Source organism: Hypanus sabinus, chromosome 17 (genome assembly GCF_030144855.1).
Source record: "Hypanus sabinus isolate sHypSab1 chromosome 17, sHypSab1.hap1, whole genome shotgun sequence".
Taxonomy (NCBI): Eukaryota; Metazoa; Chordata; class Chondrichthyes; order Myliobatiformes; family Dasyatidae; genus Hypanus; species Hypanus sabinus.
The window spans coordinates 83,663,468-83,686,067 of record NC_082722.1 but is presented as its reverse complement, the minus strand read 5'-3'; the positions used below and the strand labels follow the sequence as shown (position 1 = coordinate 83,686,067).

The following is a 22,600-nucleotide window of genomic DNA, read 5'->3' as shown; positions in this document are numbered from 1 at the left end:
TAATTGCAACTGCCTCATTCATTTCCTCAGGCATCTCAATCCAGATACTAATCACCCTCTGTGTAGAAAACCCCTCAGATCTGCTTTAAGTTTCTCCATTCTCATCTTAAACCTATGCCCTTTAATTCTCGATAATGTAGCCTAGGATAAAGACTGACTATCCACAGCCCTTCATGGTCACCCCCTCCATTCCAGACAACAGCATATGAACGTTGCCTAACAATGCAATGTTCCAACCTAACTCCAGCATACTTCCACCGATATATGCCCTATAACCCCTACTTTCTGTCTTCCCTCCAAGTTGTACAGGGAGTCACATGGACTGTTTTTAAAATCTTTGGGTACTCTTGTGGAATTTAATACGTTCTGAAAATTTTAACTGTTGGGGCGACTGCTTCATCCACTTCCTTTAAAACCGTTGGGTACAAGTTTGGGTACAGGTCTTCTATTGGGTCGAAGAGTTTCTTAATTGCCCCTAATGTAACTGCCTCTACCACCATTCCTGGCAGAGCATTCCATGTAAAGAGATACAGTGCCTTGAAAAAGTATTCAGCCCCCACAACTACTTTCACATTTTACTGTTAACTTTTCTAAATTTAAAATACCTGTATATTGAAGTAGGATTTTTTAAATCTACAGAACATTGTGCATCACATCAAATCAAAAGAAAAATTCCAAAACTTACCAACAATTTACTAAAATTAAAAATCAAAATTGAGAGGCTGAAAAAGGTTATTCATCCCTAACAGTATGGTAGATTTTCAATATAACAAATCAAAATGAAGCCAAAAGAGCATCCAAGACAAGTCAGGGAGATGATAATAGAGAAGCATAAATCTGGGAAGGGCATAAGACCATCTCAAAAGCGCTAAACATACCTTCTCAGCCCAAAACACTTACTGTTTACTCTTTTCCACAGATGCAGCCTGGTGTGCTGAGTTCCTCCAGCATTTTGAGCGTGTTGCTTGGATTTCCAACATCTGCAGATTTTCTCCTGTTTGTGATACCTTGGAGCTCAGTGTATTCCATTGTGAAAAAATGGAAAAAAAATCTGAAACTACAGCCACACTGCCCAAGTCAGACTGCCGGAGAGGAATGGCACTTAGAGAGGCTGTGAGGCCAACAGTCACTCGGAGTGAGCTGCACAAGTCAGAGGCTGCAACTAGAGATGAAGTTTATGGCTCCATAATCTCTAAGGCCTCGCACAAAAAAGTTATTTATAGAAGACTGGCAAGGAAGAAACACAGGCTAAAATAAAAATCATACCCTTGCTCGTAAGGACTTTGCAAAGCGTCACTTAGAAGATGCTGTAAAGATGTGGAAGAAGGTCTTGTAATTAGATGAGACTAAAGTGGAACTTATTGGCTTCAACACTAAACGGTATGTGTGGCATAAATCCAATACCGTTCAACAGCCAGGTGACACCATCCCTACTGAAAGTATGATAACATCATGCTATGGGAATGCTTTTCAATAGCAGGGACTAGAATTCAGGTCAGAATTGTTGAGAAGATGTATGTTGCTAAATACAGGGAGATCCTGGATAAAAACTGAGCACCTCTGCCAGAAAGTTTAAACTGGGGAGGAGGTTTGTCTTTCAGCAGGACAATGATCCAAAGCACACTGCCAGAGCAAATATGGAGCGGTTTCAAATGAAGAAAATTGATGTCCTCAAGTGGCCCTGTCAGAATCCTGACCTTAACCCAGTTGAACATCTCTTGCAAGATCTCAAGTTTGCTGTCCATTGCCTCTCCCCAACTAACCTAGCACAGCTTGAGCAATTTTCCAAGGAGGAATGAATAAATCTTGCTTCATCACATTGTACAAAGCTAAGAGATTTATCTAAAAAGACTGTAATAGGTTCAAGAGGTGGTTTAACTAGGTACTGAGCAAAGGCGGATGAATACTTTTGAACTGCTGACATTATATTTTTTGAATCTTTAGTTTTTCATGCTTCACAATTTTCATTCCAGAACAAAGGAGCTGTCCTCCTTTAAAGAAAGGGGCTTCCCTTCCTCCACCATCAACGCTGCCCTCAACCGCACCTCTTCCATTTCACGCATGTCTGCTCTTACTCCATCCTCCCACCATTCTACCAGGAATAGGGTTCTTCTTGTCCTCACCTACCACCCCATCAGCCTCTGCATCCAGCACATAATCCTTCGGAACTTCCGCCACCTCCAACGGGATCCCACCACTAAGCACATCTTTCCCTCCCCCGCCCCACTTTCTGCTTTCCACAGAGATCACTCTTGACGTGACTCCATTGTTCATTCATCCCTCCCCACTGATCACCCTCCTGGCACATCCTTGCAAGTGGAACAAGTGCTACACCTACCCCTACACTTCCTCCACAACTATTCAGGGTCCCAAACAGTTCTTCCATGTGAGGCGACACTTCATCTTCGAGTCTGTTGTGGTCATATACTATGTCCGGTGCTCCAGGTGTGGCTTCCTGTACATTGGTGAGACCCGACGTAGACTGGGAGACTGCTTCACCAAGCCCCTTTGCTCCATCCACTAGAAAAAGTGGAATCTCCCAGAGGCCACCCATTTTAATTTCACTTCCCATTCAGATATGTCTATCCATGGCCTCCTCCAATATTGCAATGCCACGCTCAGGTTGGAGGAACAACATCTTATATTCCGTCTGCGTAGCTTCCAATCCGATAGCATGAACATCAATTTCTCAAACGTTTGGTAATACCCACCCAACCCCTCTCCTTCACCATTTGCCATCCCCTTTTCCCCCTCTCACCTTATCTCCTTGCCCACCTATTGCCTCCCTCTGGTGCTCCTCCCCCCTCTTTTTTCTTCCATTGCCTTCTGTCCTCTATCAGACTCTCCATTCTCCGGCCCTGTATCTCTTTCACCAATCAACATCCCAGCTCTTTACTCCCATCTTTTAAATCTACCCCTCAGCATTTGTTCTTCAGTCCTGCTGAAGGGTCTTGGCCCAAAACTTCGACTGTACTCTTTTCCACAGATGTTGCCTGACTTGCTGAGTTCCTCCAGCATTGTTCGGATTTCCAGCATCTGCAGATTTTCTCATTTGTTCATAATTTTCCCTGATTTTGGGCTTTATTGTGAAAGAAGGGGCATGCAATTCACAAATAAAAGCTGTCAACTAAATTGACCAAATCCCTGTTGAAATACTCTTTTATGTGAACAAAGGGTTGGGGATGAATACTTTTACAAGGCACATAAAGTTAGTCAATATAGTTCATACCAATTGCTGAGAAGGCAGTGACAGGTTAACTGCCAGATAGGAATATTTATTTTGATAAAGTTCTGTGTCTGGAATCTTGATAATTTTCTGTCCAATTTAACCATGCAGTTAAACTTTCACTGTTTATGGAGGTGGGATCTCATTGATACCTATTGAATACTGAAAGGGCTAGATAAAGTGCATGTGGAGAGGAAGTTTCCTATAGTGGGAGGTCTAGGATCAGAAGGCACAGCCTCAGAATAGAGGGATATCCATTTAAAACAGAGATGAGGAAGAATATCTTAAGCCAGAGGTTGGTGAATCTGTGGAATGCATTGCCACTGATGGCTATGAAGGCCAAGTCATTGGGTATACTTAAGGTGGAGGTTGATAGGTTCTTGATTAGTCTGGGTGTCAAAGGCAGGAGAATGGGGTGATGGAATGGCAGAACAGACTCGATGGGCCAAATAGCCCATTTCTGCTCCTACATCTTATGCTTAGTACAATTCGCCCAATCGCCATAATCAATAGGTGCAAATGAAAGCATGCTTGAGCTTAGAAGACAGCTGAATGTCACCCACTTAAAAGCAGCTTAGTTGTTCTGCTATGCACTTTGTGATTTCTGTTTTTAACGTCCTAGATTAGATCAGGGAAGACACAGCACTGCCCTTCAATGACACATTCTACATCAACGCAAACTAGCAGTCATCAGAAACACCGACTTCAACACTCTGTCCAAATGGATGTAAAAGTGATCAGAAACAGGAGGTGCTGGATTTACTCAGTAGGTCAGACATGTGGGCACCAATGCTTCAACTGAACCATCTCCAAGGATACCAGAAATGCCCACCTCTTCCCTAAGGCCATTCATGCCCCCACCACAAGTAGATGTTTAGAACTAAATACGCAGCTGGGAAAACTCAGTAAGTTAGGCAGCAATACTTAACATTACAGGTCTGGAATCCCAGTGAAAACTTGGAGAAAATAAGCATTTCAGATATTAGAGAAGGTGAGGAAGTCACTTATGGAACAAAGGGAATCTCTCTGATGGGATGAGAATGTAACGTTCCTGTGTATCAACATCTCTGAGGATTTATCCTGAGTCCAACATATCGATGCAATTACAAAGAAGGCACAACAGTGGTTGTATTTCATTAGGAGTTTCAGGAGATTTGGTATGTCAAAGACTCACAAATTTCTACAAAAGTACTGTGGAGGACATTCTGACTTGATGCCTTGCCATCTGATATGGAGGGGCAAATTTGCAGGACTGGAAAAAGCTGCAGAGGGCTGTAAGCTCTGGCAGCTCCAAAATTGACATTAGCCTTCCCACTATCGAGGATATCTTTAAAGGCAGTGCTTCAAGAAGACGGAATCCATCATTCAACACTCAGGACATGTCCTTTTCTCAATGCTACCATCCATCGAGGGGGTGGTGCAGGAGTCTGAATCCACACACACAATGTTTCAGGAACAGCTTCATTCCCACACCATCAAATTTCTGAACAGACCATGATCACTACCTCACTTTTTGCACTAATTATTTATTATTTATATGGATTTCTTATTGTAACTTATAATTTCTTATGCATTGCACTGCACTGCTGCCACAAGGCAACAAATTCCACAATAAATGTCAGTGATAACAGACCTGATTCTGATTCTAATATGGCAGCTGAAGAAAAGGTAAAGACAGATTATGTTTCTCTGCCTTGTGCTGATAAGGCTTGGGGATATACACAGAAGCCAAACTATACAGAAAAACAGGAAACTACACAATGGTGATGATGATAGGCAGAAGTGGCCAGTTTGAATGTGAACAAAGAGGGCGAGTTAGCTGAAGTTGGAGAATCTGATAGGGTCCTGCGGTCCAGGAACACCATTTCAGCATTCCTCTCATCTAAAGTTGGAGAGTTTGATAGTCCTACAGTCCATAGAGACTCTACTGAGTCTTACGTGATGTGAAATTTGCTTCCAACATGAAGATTAATACTGGAGTAGATAGGGTGGATGTGGAGAGGGTGTTTCCAATGGTGGGGGTATCCAGAACTAGAGGGCACAGCCTCAAAATTAAGGGGTGACCTTTTAAAACAGAGGTAAGTAGGATATTTTTTTTAGCCAGAGTAGTAAATCTGTGGAATGCTCTGCCACAGTCTGCTGTGGAGGCCAAGTCCGTGTGTATATTAAGGCGAAAGCTGATAGTTTCTTGATCGGTCAGGGCATCAAAGAACACGGTGAGAAGACAGGTGGATGGGGTTAAGTGGGATCTGCAATCAGCCATGATGGAATGGCGGAGCAGATTCGATGGGCTGAATGGCCTAATTCTGTTCCTATGTCTCATGGTCTTCAGGGACAAGGTTCTTCAGCCAGAATCATAGATTTTACAAGATAGCTGGAACAGCAAAAAGGGTCTGTTTTGTTTCTGTGATAAGCTGCTGCGGTACATTGTACATTAGGAGTTTCTGTGGGCGAAAACAAGATTCCCGGATGGTACATTGCCTCCTGGGTGCCAGGGTCTAGGACACATTAGATTGACTATTTTTTGCCATCTGTATTTACTCAGGAGACAGACACAGAATGTATAGAAGATAAGATAAAACTATTTATCCTGAAGGAAGTTATTGTTGCAAGGCTGCTCAGCCAGAAATATATACCTCAAAATACAAAATGTCACCACTGAGGTACAAAAAAGACAAAATGTGCATTAAAAAGTAACAGTGCAAAATACAGATGAGCAATGAAACCCTATACTTGCATACTTGAGGAGGAGGAGTTGTAGAGTCTGATAGCCACGGGGAGAAAGGATCCCCTGCGGCATTCAGAGGTGCACCTTAGTGCTCCTCTGTACGTCATGGAGGGGATGAGAGGGATTGTCCATAGTGCTCCTTAGCTCCTGCAGCATGCTCCTCTCAGACACAACCACCAGGGAATCCAGTTCCACCTCAGAACACAACCAGCCTTCCTGACGAGCTTATTGATCTTCCTGGCGCCCGCTGCTCTCACCCAGCTGCCCCAGCGGACTACAGCGTCAAATAGAATGCTGGCCACTACTGACTCGTAGAACACAGTACTGCAGACGTTGAATGACCAGAGCCTCCTCTGGAAGTACAGACGGTTCCGTCCCTTCTCGTACAGAGACCCTGTACTTTTAGTCCAGTCCAGTTTATTGAACAGTCTACTGTTTCCAGTTGTTTGTAGTCCCAGACAACTTCAACATCTGTTCCCTTGCTAGAGGTGGGAATGCAGGGTGTTTTCACCTTCCTGAAATACACCACCAACTCCTTTGTCTTAGTGATGTTGAGCTGCAGGTGATTCAGCCCACACCACTCAACAAAACTGTCCACCGCTCTTCTGTACTCGGTCTCTTGACCCTGGCTGATACAGCCCACAACTGCCAAATCATCCAAAAACCTCTGCAGGTGGCAGGACTCCAAGTTGTATCTAAAGTCTGAAGTGTAGACGGAGAACAGAGTGGGACAGGACAGTCCCCTGAGCTGCCCCTGTGCTGCTGACCACAGTATCTGACACACAGCTTAGAAGAAAACAATGGCGCCTAACGGCGACTCCTTTGCTTGCATCTTCTGAAACAGCTCTATTTCCATCTTTAATATTTCTATTTTCCCCTTTCAGGGTTCTTTTGAAAACCCTGACCTGGAGTTACACAGTGACCTTGGTTCTTTGTGGGAATGGGACCCGATCTTGGGGTTTCACGACTGGCCGTTATTCAGCATGCCAAGGGCACCCCCTGAGAGCTTTGCTCGTCTTTGGAAGTTCAAGATTTTGTGGCTCTGAAGACAGAGCGGGTATTGGAGGTCGGTGTCCGGGCGGGAGATTGGTATGTCGTGGGAGATGGAAGATCTAAGGCTGTGTGCCCAGAGACCCGAGATCTTTGGGTACAGAGTTCGGTAAAAGTGATGCAACAGACTTTTTACATCGTAAACCAGCGAGTTGTTTGTTATGTCTCCCCTCTTGCTGTGAAATGGAGATACCTCTCTCTCCCTTATTAGGGAGAGAGAGCCTGTGGAATGTTGAATACTGGGTGAACAAGCAGTCTTAGGAGTACTGCAGATCTGTGTCTTTGCTGTTGCTTTGCTCACACTTGAGTGCTCGGTGGTGGGTGCCGATGCTATTTTTGGTCGGTGGAGGGAGGGGGGGGATCGTTGCTTGTTGCTGCATACGTGTGAAAGGAAGAGGAGCTGAGGGGGACTTTGGGGTTCCAACATTTAACTGTCATTCATTCTTTGGGGACACTCCTCTGTTTTCATGGATGGTTGTGAAGAAAATGCATTTTAGGATGTACATTGTATACATTTCTCTGACATTAAATGTACCTTTAAAACATCTCTGCAATCTCACATACTGTGACCATCTGGACAGGTAGTCTGTAATCCAGGACACTAGTGAAGCATCCACCTGTATCTCTGTGAGCTTACTCCCTAGTAAAGCAGGTCGTATTGTGTTAAAAGCACTGGAGAATTCAAAGATGATGATTCTCACAGCACTGCCTGGCTCATCCAGATGGGTGTAAGCCTGTTGAAGCAGGAAGAGAATGGTGTTCTCAACTCCCAATATGTGGTTGGCAAGCAAAGAAGTGAGGAAAAGTGGCATCAATTTCATGGACTCTGTACAGATTACAGAGGAGGTGTTGTTTGCTATCCGAGGCTTGGGGTGGATACATCCCCAGGGCCCGACAAGGTGCTCCCTCGAACCCTGTGGGATGCAAGTGTAGAAATTGCCAGGGACCTAGCAGAGATATTTAAATCATCATTCGTGTCAGGAGAGGTACCAGATGATTGGAGGGTAGCCAATGTTGTTCCACTGTTGAAAAAATGCTCTAAAAATAAACCACAAAGTTATTGGCCCGTGAGCTTGACATTGGTAGAGGGAAGGTTATTGGAAGGTATTGTAAGGGACTAGACATATAGGAATTTGGACAGACATGGACTGATTCAGGATAGTCAGCATGGCTTTGTGTGTGGCAGGTCATGTCTAACCAATCATGTAGAGTTTTTTGAGGAAGTTACCAGGGAAGTTGATGAAGTGGCAGTGGATGTATCCTACATGGACTTTAGCCAAACATTTGACAAGGTCCCACATGGGAGGTCAGTCAGGAAGGTTCAGTCACTTGGCATTCAGGATGAGGTAGTAAATTGGATTAGACATTGGCTTTGTGGGAGAAACCAGAGAGTGGGAGTAGATGGTTGCCCCTCTGACTGGAGGCCTGTGACAAATGGGGTGCTTCAGGGATCGGTGCTGGGACACTGTTGTTTATCATCTAGTGTATATCAATGATCTGGATGATAATGTGATTAACTGGATCAGCAAATTTGTGAATGACACCAAGATTGGGAGTGTAGTGGACAATGAGGAAGGCGATCATGGCTTGCAAAGGGATCTCTGCCAGCTGGCAGATGGAACTTAATGAAGATGAGTGTGAGGTTTTTACCAGGGTAGGTCTTACACAATGAATGGTAGGGCACTGAGGAATGTGGTAGAACAAATGAAATACTTTGTTGGAAGTAGTGCCACAGGTAGATAGGATCATAAAGAAAGTTTTTGGCACATTGAATGCCATTCTCTTCCTGCTTCAACAGGCTTACACCCATCTGGATGAGACAAAAGCTTTTGGCACATAGGGTCATAAAAAAAGCTTTTGGCAATTAATGTAATGGGTACGGAAGATGGGATGTTATGTTGAAGTTGCATAAAACATTGATGAGGTCTAATTTTGAGTATTGTGTGCAGTTTTGGTCACCTACCTACAGGAAAGGTATAAGCAAGGTTGAAAGAATACAGAGAACATTTACAAAGATGTTGCCGGGACTAGAGGACCTGAGTTATAAGGAAAGACTGCATAGGTTAGGACTGTACTCCTTAGCACATAGTAGACTGAGGGGAAGATTTAATAGAGATATACAAAATTATGAAGGGTATAGATAGGGCAAACGCAAGTAGGCTTTTCCCACTCGGGTTGGGCAACAGAGGTCATGGTTTAAGTGTGAAAGGTGAAATGTTTAAGGGAACATGAGCAAAAATGTTTTCATTCAGAGAGTAGTGAGAGTGTGGAATGAGTTGACTGTGCAAACTGGTGCATGCGAATTTGATTTCAATGTTTAAGAGAAGTTTGGACAGGTCCATGGATAGTAGGGATATGGAGGACTATGGTCCCTGTGCCGGTTGATGGGAGTAGGCAACTAACGTGCATGGACTAGACAGGCCGAAGGGTCTGTTCTGAGCTGTACTTCTCTATTATGAACACGAGGGATGATGCAACTATCTCTTCTTCTTCTGAAACACGTTCACTGGTAAGAAATGACAACTTCTTCAGAGCAGTGATCACCAAACCCAGTGATAAACTACCCTGTCACACAATCCCACATTTCATTTCAACATTTCAAGGCCGGATCTACAAACGCCAAGGCCAGCCTGCAGTGGGCAGGGACGGTGAACCAGATCCAATGTTCAGCTGAGTCAACAAACGTGACTTGAAAAGGAAAACTATTTATACATATCAGGTGGATATGAAAAGTACAGCCTGTCCTCAAACAGAAAGAAGACAAGAACCCAATTAAACAGTTCTGTGCCTGGTGGTACAAACTGCTTTCATACAGAAAGCACTCTGCTAAAACAAAGAGAGGCAACTGAACACTATCAGTACACAAACTCAGAGCAACTACCCTGGGGTGACCCAGAACAGTACAGGAACAGGGCTTTCACCCGACAATGTTGTGCAAAACCAAATAAATTAACAGTCAAATAGCAAACTAAACTATCCTCAGGTCAGCTTGCACTGAGCTAACAGACATTGGGTCCACAAGAGAATGGACTAATGCGGTCTCTAAGTTTCATCCTTTTAAACCAAAACTTGCATGACCCCCACTCCCCACATTTACACACACAATTCAGCTTTACATTGCTGGAATCAATAGAGTGAGGGTTTACCACTGAGACAGAGTACTGAAGATGACAAATGCTATGCTTGCGTTCATCAGTTGGGGCACTGAGTACAAGAGTTAGGATCTCTGAGGATCTAACTGGTTCCAACATATTGATGCTGTTATAAAGATGGCAAGACAGTGGCTATACTTCATTAGGAGCTTGAAGAGATTTGGTATGTCAACAAATACTCAAAAACTTCTATAGATGTACCATGGAGACCATACTGACTGCCTCACTGTCTGGTTTGGGGGGGGGGGGGGGGGTGGCTACTGCACAGGACCAAAAGAAGCTGTAGAGGGTTGTAAATTTACTCAGCTTCATCTTAGGTACTAGCCTACAAAGTACCCAGGACATCTTCAAGGAGCAGCATTTCAGAAGGGAGCATACATTATTCAGCACCTCCAGCACCCAGGGCATGCCCTTTTCTCATTGTTACCATCAAGTAGGAGATACAGAAGTCTGAAGACACACAGTCAGTGATTCAGGAACAGCTTCATCCCCTCTGATCCCTAATTGAACATTGAACCCCTGAACATTACCTCACTTTTTAATGTATATTATTTAGAAACACAGAAATCCTACAGCACAATACAGGCCCTTCAGCCCACAATGCTGTGCCAAACATGTACTTACTTTAGAAATTACCCAGGGTTACCCATAGTCCTCTATTTTTCTAAGCACCAAGTACCTATCCAAGAGTCTCTTAAAAGACCCCATCGCATCCACCTCCACCACTGTCGCTGGCAGCCCATTCCACGCACTCACCACTCTCTGCAAAAAAAACTTACCTGACATCTCCTCTGTGCCTACTTCCAAGCACCTTAAAACTGTGTCCTCTCATGTTAGCCATTTCGGCCCTGGGAAAAAGCCTCTGACTATCCTCATAATCAATGCCTCTCATCTTCTTATACATCTATATCAGGTCACCTCCCATCCTCCGTCACTCCAAGGAGAAAAAGCCAAATTCATTCAACCTATTCTCTTAAGGCATGCTCCCCAATCCAGGTAACATCCTTGTCATTCTCCTCTGCGTTCTTTCTATAGTTTCCACATCCTTCCTGCAGTGAGGCGACCAGAACTGAGCACAGTACTCCAAGTGGGGTCTGAGCAGGATCCTATATAGCTGCAACATTACCTCTCGGCTTTTGAACTCAATCCCACAATTGATGAAGGCCAATACACCATATGCCTTCTTAACCACACAGTCAACCTGCGTAGCAGCTTTGAGTGTCCTATAGACTCGGACCCCAAGATCCCTCTGATCCTTTACACTGTCAAGAGTCTTACCGTTAATACTATATCCTGCCATCATATTTGACTTACCAAAGCAAACCACCTCACACTTATCTGGGTTGAACCCCATCAGCCACTTCTCAGCCCAGTTTTGCACCCTATCAATGTCCCGCTGTAACCTCTGACAGCCCTCCACACTATCCACAACACCCCCAACCTTTGAGTCATCAGCAAATTTACTAACCCATCCCTCCACTTCCTCATCCAGGTCATTTATAAAAATCATGAAAAGAAGAGTCCCAGAACAGATCCCTGAGGCACACCACTGGTGACTGACCTCTACGCAGAATATGACCCATCTACAACCACTCTTTGCGTTCTGTGAGCAAGCCAGTTCTGGATCCACAAATCATGGTCCCCTTGGAGCCCATGCCTCCTTACTTTCTCAATAAGCCTTGCACTTTACGATTTATGTCAATGATTTAGATGAGGGCATTGAAAACTATATCAGCAAGTTTGCTGACAATACTAAACTGGGTGGCAGTGTGACATGCGAAGAGGATGTTAGGAGAATACAGGGAGACTTGGATAGGCTGGGTGAGTGGGCAGATACTTGGCAGATGTCATTCAATGTGAATAAATGTGAAGTTATCCACTTTGGAAGCAGGAACAAGAGGGCAGAGTATTGTCTGAACGGTGTAGACTTGGGTAAGGGAGAAATGCAAAGAGACCTAGGAGTCCTAGTTCATCAGTCAATGAAGGTGAATGAGCAAGTGCAACAGGCAATGAAGAAGGCAAATGGAATGTTGGCCTTTGTTACAAGGGGAATTGAGTACAAGAGCAAGGATGTCCTTTTGCATTTGTACAGGGCCCTGGTGAGACCACACCTGGAATATTATGTACAGTTTTGGTCTCCAGGTTTAAGGAAGGACATTCTGGCAATTGAGGAAGTGCAGCGTAGATTCACTAGGTTGATTCCTGGGATGGCAGGGCTGTCTTACGCAGAGAGATTGGACTTGTACACACTGGAATTGAGGAGATTGAGAGGGGATCTGATTGAAACGTTTAAGATAATTAAAGGATTTGATAGGATTGAGAATAAGAGGTCAGTTATTTAAAACAGAGTTGAGGAAGAGCTTCTTCTCCCAGAGAGTTGTGAAGGTGTGGAATGCACTGCCTCGGAAGACGGTGGAGGCTAATTCTCTGGATGCTTTCAAGAAGGAGCTAGATAGATATCTGATGGATAGGGGAATCAAGGGATATGGGGACAAGGCAGGGACTGGGTATTGATAGTGAATGATGAGCCATGATCTCAGAATGGCAGTGCAGACTCGAGGGGCCGAATGGTCTACTTCTGCACCTATTGTCTATTGTCTATTATCAATTGCCTTGCTGAAATCCATATACTTTATATCTACTTCTCTACCTCCATCAATGTGCTTAGTCACATCCTCAAAAAATTCAATCATGCTCGTAAGGCATGACCTACCTTTAACAAAGCCATGCTGGCTATTCCTAATCATATTATGCCTCTCCAAATGTTCATAAATCCTGCCTCTCAGGATCTTCTCCATCAACTTACCAACCACTACAGTAAGAGTCACTGGTCTATAATTTCCTGGGCTAACTCTACTCCTTTTCTTGAATAAGAGAACATCTGCAACCCTCCAATCCACCAGAACATCTCCTGTCCCCAATGATGATGCAAAGATGATTGCCAGAGGCTCAGCAATCTCCACCCTCGACTCCCACAGTAGCCTGGGGTACATCTCATCCAGTCCCAGTGACTTTTCCAACTTGATGCTTTCCAAAAGCTCCAGCACATCCTCTTTCTTAATGTCTATATGCACAAGCTTTTCAGTCCACTATAAGTTATCCCTACAATCGCCAAGGTCTTCTTCTGTAGTGAATAATGAAGTAAAGTATTCCTTAAGTATCTCTGCTATCTCCTCCAGTTCCATACACACTTTTCCACTGTCACACTTGATTGATCCTATTCTTTCACATCTTATCCTCTTGTCCTTCACATACTTGTAGAATGCCTTGGGGTTTTCCTTAATCCTGTCCACCAAGGCCTTCTCATGGCCCCTTCTCTCTCTCCTAATTTCATTCTTAAACTCCTTCCCACTAGCCTTATAATCTTCTAGATCTCTATCATTACCTAGTTTTTCGAACCTTTTGTTAGATTTTCCTTTCTTCTTGACTAGATTTACAACAGCCTTTATGCACTATGGTTCCTGTAACCTGCCATCCTTCCCCCATTTCATTGGAACATACGTATGCAGAACGCCACGCAAACGTCCCCTGACCATTTGCCACATTCTGCCGTACACTTCCGAGAACATCTGTTTCCAATTTATACTTCCAATTTCCTCCCTGATAGCTTCATATTTCCCCTTACTTCAATTAAACCTTTTTCTAACTTGTCTGCCCCTATCCCTCTCCAATGCTCTGGTAAAGGAGATAGAATTATGATCACTATCTCCAAAATGCTCTCCCACTGAGAGACCTGACACCTGACCAGGTTCATTTCCCAACACCAGATCCAGTACAGCCTCTCCTCTTCTAGGCTTATCTACATATTGTGTCAGGAAACTTTCATGAACACGCCTAACAAACCACCCCACCTAAATCCCTTGATCTAAGGAGATGCCAATCAATACGAGGGAAATTACAATCTCCCATCACGACAACCCTATTATTATTGCACCAAAATCTCACATCATGACAACCCTGTTATTATTTCTGTTTTTTGCATGTTTTTAATTTATTCAATATATGTATACTGTAATTGATTATTAATGTATTATTATTATATTTTTTCTTCTATATTGTGTATTGAATTGAACTGCAGCTGCTAAGTTGATTCTGATGTCGTACTGAACCAACACTGCGGTAGATTAACCAAAGCTCAAGCTGTTACGAGACAGATCATGGACTCTCCTAACTTTAACACCTCTCATTGGCTGCATAGTTCATCGAAACTGTGAAGTGAACATGACTGCCAGTTGCAACACTCTGCAGCGAGAGAAACCTGCTCAACTAACAGGTTTGGAAAGACTCTTTCCCTAAGGAGCATGCTGGCATCCAGTCACTGACTAACCAGTTTCTATTCAGTTTATTTTCGGGGAAGTGTTGAAAGTACATAACACTCCCTTTTAAACCTGTTTCACTATCGAAACTTCATTGAGATGATAGCCTGAAGGAAGGGATGGTCGAATTAAGTTGAAACATGAACACTGTTTGATTTCCTTTGATCAGACCACCTTATATACACACACACACACACACACACACACACTACCATTGGTCGCCAGAATCAACCTGTAACTCTTATTTCTTAATCCTACACAAACCATTTGATAGGGATTTTCAAAAAGACATCAAGTTCAATAGTATCATTTAAGAAGAACTTGGATAGGTTCATGAAGGAGTGGGGTTTAAAGAGATGGTCTGAACACAGGAAATTGGGACTAGCTGGTTAAGCACCGTGGTCAACATGAACTCAATGGGCCTGAGCATCTATATCCGTGCAGTAATGCTCTATGACTCAATGGTCACTCCAGAGCTTTGCAGGAGGAATATTTGTAGGGATCAGGGTTACTGTCACCTTCTTCATTAACAAGAGAAAGTTCTGGAAGGAACACTGCCCAAGCTCACATTTTCAAAGAAGAGAAACCTGCAGATGCTGGAAATTCAAGCAACACACACAAAATGAAGAAGGAACTCAGCAGGCTAGGCAGCATCCACAGAAAAGATGCCAGCCGGAAATGTCGACTGTGCTCTTTTTCATAGATGCTGCCTGGCCTGCTGAGTTCCTCTAGCATTCTGTGTGTGTTGCAAGCTCACATTTTAATGGGATACAAGGAATGAACACATCTCATCAAGTCACATCAAGTCGCTTTTTATTGTAATTTCGACCATAAACTGCTGGTACAATACATAGTAAAAACCAAACAAAGCTCCTCCAAGACCATGGTGCTACATGAAACACAAAACTACACTAGACTACGTAAAACAACACAAAACTTAAACTATAGACCTACACAGGACTACATAAAGTGCACAAAATAGGGCAGGGCATTATAATAATTAATTAATAATTAATAAACAAGACAATAAGCACAGTAGAGGACAAATTTCAATATAATAATAAATGATGTAGATGTCAGTCTAGACCAGGGGTGGGCAAACTTTTTGACTTGTGGGCCACAAAGGGTTCTAAAATTTGACAGGGGGGGTCGGACCAGGAGCAGATGGACGGAGTGTTTTGGTAATACACCTCATAAGAGAAAATAAAATATTGTAGCGGTGTGCTACACGCAGCGCTAAAATTACGACACGGAGTCGGTAACTGCAGTCGAAGGAAAAAACTTTATTCGAAAACTTCAGCCTCACTTTTAAGCCTCTGTCAACCGGCCCCCCATGGCGAAGAGGCTCCAAAGCTCTGTGCTCGCAAACCCCCGTAGGCTATCTAATTGTGAGTCGGTTCGGATACGCTAGGAAATGAGTCGCCACAATATCATGGGATATGTAGAAAACATGTGCTTTAATTTCAATTGAAAATGAACAAATGCATTACAACAAAATATCTGTCTTTGAAGTCCCATGGTATTTAGCTATTTATTGAAATGACTTTTAAAACACTGAAAATTAAATGAATAAAATACAGCTTTTTTAATAGTAACAGTTATTATTTTAAAGCACTGAAAATTCTGTTATCCTTCAAGATATTATCAACATCACTCTCTTCCTTCCTGTCTTTATTTCAAAAACGGTAGGAGATGCAGGTCTACTTGTCCTGCTCCTTCTTATTCAATTGTCCCCTGTGCCAAAACTCAACAACGACCAGCACAAGGACAGAACAGTGACAGTGCGCCAGTATGCGGAGCGCATTATTTGATCTGGAGCGCATTTTTTATTTTGAGAACGTACGTGCACCTGCACACTACTCATGTCCATCACTTAACAGAAATGACATGTAACATGTAAGGCTTATTGAAAAAAATATTTTCAAATGCATTTTTTACATAACACAACGAAGAAACTTATTTTTAATTTCAGTGGGAACAGTGTTGTTGGTCTCCCTTTTTAGCCAGCGCATCAAAGTCTGGATTTAGTTTTGTTGTGGCGATTCTCAGGATGGATCTGAGGTGTTGGTCAGTTAACTTGGATCTGTGGCTGGCTTTGTTGATGTTCATGACGCTGAACGCCTGTTCACACAAATAGGTCGAGCCGAACAAAGAGTAAAGCGCAAATGTGGAGTAATACGCTGCACCTCAACAAAGGTCAATGTGTAGCGGTGTGCTACATGCAGCACTAAAATTACGACACGGAGTCGGTAACTGCAGTCGAAGAAAAAAACTTTATTCGAAATCCCCAGCCTTACTTTTAAGCCTCCCTCAACCTGCCCCCCGTGGCACAGAGGCTCCAAAGCTCTGTGCTCGCAAATCCCCCGCAGGCTATCTCCCTTAGCCGGAACACTGGCTAACTGTGAGCCAGTTCGGATGTGCCAGGAAATGGGTCGCCACAAATGTATATAGAGTGCGTCATCTATTGGGAAAACGCCAGAATTGCAGGGAAAAAACGTTAACAAGGTTTATTAATATAATTTCATCAAGTTCTGCGGGCCGGATTAAAAAGCTTAATGGGCCGCATATGGCCCCCGGGCTGTAGTTTGCCCATGCCTGGTCTAGACTCTGGATATTGAGGAGTCTGATGGCTTGGGGGAAGTAACTGTTGCACAGTCTGGTCGTGAGAGCCCAAATGCTTTGGTACCTTTTGCCAGATGGCAGGAGGGAGAAGAGTTTGTATGAGGGGTGCGTGGGGTCCTTCACAATGCTGTTAGCTTTGCGGATGCAGCATGTGGTGTAAATGTCTGAAATGGCAGGAAGAGAGACCCCAATTATCTTCTCGGCTGACTAAACTACACAGATGAATCAAAGCTGATGGTGAACTCCCCAGACATGGTTTTATTTGCTAAGCAAGCTTGTGTTCTATAAACAATTATTCATTGATATCTCCTGAGGGAAATGTCATTAGCATTTAATTGGCAGAGTCTGCAAGTCAAGAGTGATATAGTTCATTAAAAGATTCCTGTAATACGCAAATTTTCCTGCCTTCTCCATGGGCCGTGGCTCACACTCATGCATCTGAATGGCAGTGACCAGCACCTTGTGCCCTTTGAACAGGCAGAAAGTGGGAGCATCCCCACCAGAATATTGTCACCTTCAAGGATTGATGGATCCACTCTGTTCCTCAATACTCCCTAAAACCTTACTTGCGGTGCATGCTTTAGTCTCACTGGTACACCCAAGGTGTATATCTTAGCCTCAGTACACCCAAGGGGCAAACCTGAGCCTCACCGGTACACCCAAGGTGCATGCCATAGCCTCACCAGTACTCTCAAGATGCATGCCCTCCCGTTTATCTGGATTAAACTCCATCTGCCATTTGCAGACCATTTCACCAGCACAGTGAAGCCTGAAGACCTTTTGCACGATGAACAATCTTTGTGCCATCCACAAACTTACTCACCTTGCCTCCCACATCCAACTTGTGCACATTTATGATAAAACAACAAAGGTCTCCACTCTGCCTATACATCAACTCAAGGTTCCAGCCTGCTTTAAAAAGTTCATTATCATCCCAGCATCTAAAAAAAAACAAGTAATGTGTCTTAATTACTACCACCTTGTAGTTCCGACATCCATCATCATGAAGTGCATCAGTTCCAGCCTCCCACACAACCTCTACCCACTGCAATGCCCCTACTGCTAAAACTGGTCTATAACAGATGCCATCTCCCTGGTTCTACATTCCTCCCTGGAGTATCTCAATATTAAAGATACCCATGTCAGATTACTATATATTAACTACAGCTTGCTTTCAGTACTGTATTTCCAAGCAAACTCATTCTCCAAGCTTGTATACCTGAGACTCAACACCTCCCTTGGTGACTGGATCCTCAACTCCCTGACCAACAGACTACAATCAGCAAGGATAGGCAGCAACCCCTCTGCCACGAAATACTGGTGCCCCAGAAGGTTGTCTCCTCAGCCCCTTCCTTAACTTTCCGTACACCCACAACTGTGTAGCCATATTCTACTCCAACTCCTTCTGCAGGTTTGCTGGTGATACCAGCGTAGAGGGATGATATTCCAGAGTACAGGAAGAAGATAGAGATCTTAGTGACATGGTGTGATGACAGCAAACCTTTTTTCAGTGCCAGCAAATCAAAAGAGTTGGTCATTTACTCCAGGAAAGGGGACAGTGCACATGCTCCTGTCAAGATCAAAGATGCTGAGGTCAACAAAGTTGACAGCTTCAAATTCCAGGGTGTGAACATCAGCAAAATCCTGACCTGGTCCCCAGCCACAATGCCATTCAGGCCAGGAAAGCTCACCAACACCTTTACTTCCTCAGGAGGCTAAAGAAAGTTGACATCATCAAACTGTCCTCCAAGACCACTGCCTCAATAATTAAATATAGCACCCACCCTGAACACACTCTTTTCCCATTTCCCATCAGGCAGAAGATATAAAAGCCTGAAAACACATACCACCAGGCTGAGGCAACTTCTATCCCACCATAATCAGACTATTGAATGGTTAAGAATAACTCTTGACCTCACAATCTACCTTGTTATGGCCTTGCACCTTAATGTCTGCCTGCACTGTGCTTTCTCTGTAACTGTAACACTCCAGAGCTGCATTAAACAGGCATCAGCTGCCTTTGGGAGCCTTCATCCCTCCATAAAGGTCGCTGTATACCAAGCAGTCTGTGTCACCATCCTCCTTTATAGCTGTGAAGCTTGGGTAACCTACAGCCATCACATCAAGTTCTAGGTGCGCTTCCACATAAGCTGCCTTCAGCACATCCTGGGAATTACCTGGCGCGAGCAGGTACCTCACACTGAAATACTTGTAAAGACCAACTGCATAAGTATTGAGGCCATGATCACCCAGTGTCAGCTGCAGTGGCTGGGGCATGTAATAAGGATGCCCCCACGAAGGCTACCCAGCAGAGTGTTATACCGCCAGCTACAAGGATCAGATGAAGAATGCTTTAAGGACGTGCAAGATCAGACCTGAGGACCTGGAAAATGTTGCTGCTGACCGTAACACTTGGCGACAGCTGTGTAGGGATGGGTTTCATATTCTGGAGATGGAAAGAACAATCAGAAGACAGCAGAAGAGAGCCAGGAGAAATACAGCCATGGTTGCCATCACTACCACCACTACCACATATACATGTCCCACCTGCAATAGAGCTTGTGGGTCCAGGATAGGACTGTATTGTCATCAAAGATCTCACCGTTAAAGGAGCGGATTCCGATGGACAACTGAAAAAGAAGAAGAAAACTATATTTTGTTTTCTGTTAGTGTTTTTCATTTGTACCATCTCAGTGTATTGACGTGATTTGTACGGATGGCATGCAAAACAAGGCTTCTACTGTACCTCGGTACCACCAATACCCAAGGGATACAATCATAACAATTTACATCACCCATGCCTCCTACTGCTAAGCCAATATTGGATTCAACTTTGGAAAATGTTCAACCCCTTGGGTCCTAACCTTTTGAACCAGTCTCCCACATGGGACCTTGCCAAAGTCATGTAACTCACATCTACCACTCCACCCTCATCAATACTCTTTCCAAAGAATGATGAGGGTTCAAGTCACACGCCAACCCCACTGCTCAAAAATCTAGGCTGACATGCCAATCCCACAGCTTTTTAAAAAATTATAAGCAATTTTCAGAATCTGCTCCCGCTGGTAAGGCCAGCATTTAAGAATCATAGAACAAACACCACTAAAACAGGACATTCGGCCCATCTAGTCCCACCATTGCCAGAAGAAAGCAGCATCCATCATCAAGGACTGCTACCATCCAGGCCATGCTCTCTTTTTACAATTGCACAGTTTGTCTTCTTATGTATTGGTTATTTGCCCATCTTTGTTTGTATGCAGTTTTTCACCAATCCTATTGTGGTTCTTTGTATCTACTGTAAATGCCTGCAACAAAATGAATCTCAGGACAGTATACGGTGACAAATACTTACTCTGATGATAAATTTACTTGGAATTTTAGTTACTGTGGAACTGTTAATTTGCTTAGCTCCATTGACCTGCACCTGAACCATAGTCCTCCATCCCCCCCTCCTATCCATGTACTTATCCAACCTTCTCTTAATTGGTGAAATTGAATCCTCATCCTCCACTTCCAATTACACTCGTTCTACACTTGCACCACATTCTTAGTGATGTTCCCCCTCAGGTTCCCCATGCATCAGGATTTATAACCCCAAATACCCTTCAGATGAGGTGAATACCTTTTTGAATTGCAGTCCTTCGGGTGAAGAAGTATGCAGTGCGCCCAGTTTTCCACTGGCTTACTCTAAACTAGGGAAAGAACCAGAACTCCCAGGAGGCTTTCAGCAGGACACAGACAGAAGCGAACCTATCAAACATTAGCAAAGCTAGCAAAATATCTGCTTGCCTCATAATAGGGAAGATGTCGAGGCTGGATTAAAGAAGCTTGAGTTGCTTGCTCTGGAGTGGCGGAGGGTGAGCAGAAATCTGATAGAGGTTTATAAGATTATGAGCCAGATAGATGGAGTAGGGTTTTTTAAGGCTGTCATAGACAGGGGTTCAGGGTGGGGGGGGGGGGGGTGTGAAGGGGGGAGGGTGGGGATAAGCTTGCACAACCTATGCAAATACTCCCAATGGTGTGCGTCTCAAATAGACTCTGATAACTAAGGTCAGCTCCTAACCTTCACATGTAACCTAGTTACTGAGCCCGGCAGAACCGCTTCTATTGACAGTAGGGGCAAAGCGTGTTACTGATGCCTTAAAACCAGTTGTTTTGGGCAGATGGGGCTCATCAGCCGTGGTTGGCAGCTCATCCAAAAGGAAAACCCTGATCTCAAACCTCCACTGCCTTGTGTCTATACTGGCTCAAGGCACGAGTAAACTCTTGAGGAAAAGTCTGGAGCTGGAGTCCTCAAGGCAGCCCGATGTTCAGCTCTACACCGTCTGGCAATTCCTGCAATGCTGCTGGTGCCAAACTGTGTCAGTCTATGCTGTTCCTTTAGGTTCATGGGCTGCGTGGAGAGGCAAAGCCTGCTGTAAGGGAAACAGCTTGCTCTCCATTTCGTACTGCCCTGGCTTGGGTATCATGTGGTCAGCTAGTATGCAATATCCATGGTCAACCTCGACCAACAGTGAGCCTCCAAGAAAAGATACAAGTGTACACAATTTCTTTTTCCAAAGGTTGAAATGTCTAATACCAGAAGGCATGTATTTAAAATGAGAGGGATCATTTCAAAGGAGACATGAGGGACAAAGTATTTTTTTTAAAAAACACACAGAGAATGGTGGGTGCCTGGGGTAGGGATAGAGGCAGAAACATTGGAGACTTTTAGGAGACGTTTAGGTAGACACATGAATGTGAGGAAAATGGAAGGATGTGGACATTGTGTAGGCAGAAGAGATTAGTTTAGTTAGCCATTTGATTATTAATTTAATTGGTTTGGCACAACATTGTGGACCAAAGAACCTGTTCCTGTGCTGTACTGGTCTATGCTCTAGAATTGTACAAACACTATATCCCAAAACTAAACAAGATTTTTATGGAATCGGGACTTTGCTGTTCTTTTAGCATGTTTAGCATTGTGCTTCACACAAGAATAAATTACTATTCACGGCAAAGATCCTGTGTAATCTTATCCATCTTAGGCGAAAACAATGCACTAGAAAGTCATGCGCACTGCACATGAGGCAGACCAAGTTTTAATTGCAGGAAGAGCACTGCCCATGGGAAAAATCAAGCTTGCACACCTATCCAATGACAGATGTCACTGCCAAATCATTCCAGGCAAAACTGTTAATATGGCAAATAAGGATTAACCCCTTCTTTCCTCTCATAAATAAGCACATTAAACTGGAGGAAGTCAGCATCTATGGAGGGAAATGGACAGTTGATGTTTTGGGTCAAGACCTTTCATCTGAGCTGACATATCTCCAGGCCGGCTCAGGTAAACATAGAAACATAAAAAAACCTACAACACAATGCAGGCCCTTCAGCCCACAAAGCTGTGCCGAACACGTCCTTGCCCAAGAAATTACCCATAGCCCTCTATTTTTCTGAGGTCCATACACCTGTCCAGGAGTCTTTTAAAAGATCCTATCAGATCTGCCTCCACCACCATCGCTGG

The 22,600-nt window shown here is 43.8% G+C and overlaps 1 protein-coding gene across 7 annotated transcripts in view; it reads right to left on the bottom strand.

The window, feature by feature from the left end:
• LOC132407086 (Fanconi anemia core complex-associated protein 24-like) overlaps positions 1-22,600 on the bottom strand; it is a 195,941-nt gene that overhangs the window by 119,230 nt on the left and 54,111 nt on the right. For 2 of the 7 annotated variants that reach the window (XM_059993372.1, XM_059993363.1), the window contains exon 2: positions 19,642-19,724. The exons of 3 other annotated variants lie outside the window; for them this stretch is intronic. The gene's annotated coding sequence lies outside the window, so the exon portion shown is untranslated. Of the gene's footprint in view, positions 1-19,469; positions 19,541-19,641; positions 19,725-22,600 lie in introns of those variants that run through there. 2 more of the 7 variants (XM_059993366.1, XM_059993369.1) reach the window with 2 other exon arrangements.